This window comes from Myotis brandtii, unplaced genomic scaffold (assembly GCF_000412655.1).
Source record: "Myotis brandtii unplaced genomic scaffold, ASM41265v1 scaffold1185, whole genome shotgun sequence".
NCBI classification, from domain to species: domain Eukaryota; kingdom Metazoa; phylum Chordata; class Mammalia; order Chiroptera; family Vespertilionidae; genus Myotis; species Myotis brandtii.
In genome coordinates, this window is record NW_005354117.1 from 286,301 (window position 1) to 289,331 (window position 3,031).

Here is a 3,031-nt window from a genome sequence, read left to right on the forward strand (position 1 = left end):
GTGTGAAGTCACTGTGCCAGCCCAGAACACTGGTCTGGGGCCAGAGAAGACCTCCTTCTTCCAGGCTTTAGGCATCACCACTAAAATCTCCAGGGGCACCACTGAAATCCTGAGTGATGTACAGCTGATTAAGACTGGAGACAAAGTGGGAACCAGTGCAGTCACACTGCTGAACATGCTGAGCATCTCCCCCTTCTCCTTTGGGCTGATCATCCAGCAGGTGTTAGACAGTGGCAGCATCTATAACCCGGAAGTGCTTGACATCACAGAGGAAACTGCATTCCCACTTCCTAGAGGGTTTCCGCAATGTTGACAACATATACCTTCCGATTGGTTACCCAACTGTTGCCTCAGTACCCCATTCTATCATCAATGGGTACAAGCGAGCTCTGGCTTTGTCTGTGGAGACTGATTACACCTTCCCACTTGCTGAAAAGGTCAAGGCCTTCTTGGCCGATCCATCTGCTTTTGTGGCTGCTGCCCCTGTGGCCACTGCCACCACTGCTGCTCCTGCTGCTGCTGCAGCCCCAGCCAAGGTTGAAGCAAAGGAAGAGTCGGAGGAGTCAGACAAGGATATGGGATTTGGTCTCTTTGATTAATTACCAAAAAGCAACCAGCTCAGCCAACTCTATTTGAGAAACAAGGAAATAAAGCTTACTTCTCTTAAAAAAAAAAAAAAGAAAAAAGAAAAAAATTGTAAATGGAAGATTATAAGAGAGGGTTTCGCGTGCCAGCAAAAGTTACTGGCGTGCCATGTTTGGCATGCGTGCCAGGGGTTGCCCACCCCTGCCCTAGGCCAAGCAGACTGGAGTAAATGGTTTATACTTCTCCCAACCAGAGGGCAGATCGCTTAAATCACCCAACTTAGGGAGACGATAACAGAAATCCATTCAGTGCCATTTGCCAGCCACACACCCTGGGACAGGCAAAGTAAGAGAATAAATCTCATTTTGGCACATCAGCAAAAAACTGATGAATAAATAGTCTACTGATTCACCCCTAAAACCTCCCCTAAACACCCAGCCTTTTAAACCCCTGAAAAGGCAGGTCACAGGTGCTCCCCCTCCAGGGAGCACTCAGTGCCATTCCCTCCCTCTCCTCCCCCACGGGCAGGCATCTGCTAACCTCCAGGAGACTCGCCACCAGGGGAGCCGTGGGCAGAGGCCGCTCGTCCTGGCTGACCCCTGAGCCTGTCCCCCAGACCCCTGTTCTCGACTTCCCAGTGAGCCAGCAGCCTGGCCAGGGCTCTCCTGTGGCTTCTTCTAGGCTCTTCCTATTTCGTTGTCCGCAGTAACTTTTGCTTCGGTCAATAAAGTCTTGCTTGCTTTTCTACATTTTGTCTCTCTCTTTTTTTTAATGGCTCAATTCCTCTTTTATTTGATGAATGTGTACTGATACCTACTTTATGCTAGGCACTGTGCCACACACCAAGGACACAAAGCGTGGGCAACCTAGTCTCTGCCTCTCTCTCCCCCCTTGGAATGAAGGGAAGGGGAGGGGAGAAGGGAGGGAGGGAGGAAGGAGAAAGAAAGGAAGGAAGGAAGGAAGGAAGGAAGGAAGGAAGGAAGGAAGGAAGAAAGAAAAGAAAGTCCTTGAGTGAGGATTTAAAAAAAAAAAAAAGCAAGCTGATTCCTGCTGCAGCTCCATCAGCTCAGGAACACGAGGCCCACCCTCTGAACTGGGAGAGACTGTTTGTGGGAGAACAAACCAGCTGTGAGACTTTCAAAGGCACATGTGAGCCCACTGAGCTGCCCCCTCCCGGCCAGTCAGCACCCCACTGGCCCTGCAGGAAGATCCGGAACGTTTACTCCCGGGTCAGACTGGAGAGGGCGTGGCCAGGGACACCAGGTACAGGGTCAAGGCAGAGCGTGAATTTAGTGGAGCTGGAAGAAAGCGGAGGAAACCAGCCAAACAAATCCATGAGAAGCAGTTGAACAAAGACAATTAGAATAGGGACCTGGATGTCTAAGACCCAAGTAGATGATTCAAGACAAAGACAGACACGGGCAGTGGGAAGCACATCAAAGGATGCCAGCCAGCGCCCCCAGCCCCCCCTGGCCGAGGTATTAGGGTTAATGGTGAATGCTGCGGCCCAGAGCAGCGCTGGCCCCCCCTGAGCGGTGTGCAGCCAGCCGTGCCGCTCCTGCCTCTGCTCTCTCGTCCCCGAGGCCGAGCTCCTTGAAGGAGGACACACGTGTCATTGGATGGTGCCGCCTCCGAGCCTAGCTCAGTGCCTGGCGCCTGCGCTGTGTTCGCTGTCCTGTTACCTGGCACAGGAGAAGGGGGGGGGGGGACGCTGAGGACGGTCCAGGTTGGGAGAAGCTGTCCGACGGCCTAAGTGTTTGAACCGCAAGACCGTTCTCCACGGTGTCCCCACACTAGATGCCCAAAGCGCGATCCGTGGGGACGCTGTGAAAACACCGCCAGTGTCTCGCTCACCCCGCAGCCCTTTAGAAGCCTCTGTTCCGAGCCCACCTCACAGCCTCCTTTTAACACACCTTCCTCCTCAAAGGCCCGTCTCCACCCACCATCACCTTCTGACGCACTGGGAGTTCAGGCTCAAACACAGAGTTTGGAATTTGCAGATGGAAGGACGTAACTCAGTCCAGAAGAGCAGTCGAGGCCGGCAGTGTAAGAACAAAAGGGACACGATTCAGATTGATGAGGAGTATCTTCAAACAACTTAGAGCCAGAAACCAGACCGGGGTGCCAGCTACCCCTGCCTCTGGTCCACATTACACGGAAGGCCCTGGGCGATCAGACACACACATACACAGTGAGGATGGGGGGAAGAAACCAGTCATCTTCAGGAAGTGGTTGTGTACAGAAAACACGAATCTACATATCAATCATTTGAGTGAAATGAAATCTCCTTACTCCCTAAAAATCAATAGAAACTTAGTTGTATTTCTAGCTACTTAGCAACAAAGACAGGAAATGTGTTTTAAAATGATCTTTAAGATAGAAATTTTAGCCCAGCTGGCGTGGCTCAGTGGTTGAGCATCGACCTGTGAACCAGGAGATCACAGTC

The 3,031-nt window shown here is 51.9% G+C and overlaps 1 pseudogene; it reads left to right on the plus strand.

Annotated features, from left to right (window-relative positions):
* The window catches only part of LOC102248779, a 2,641-nt pseudogene extending 1,962 nt beyond the window's left edge, over positions 1–679 (plus strand).
* Positions 680–3,031: the final 2,352 nt, after the last annotated feature.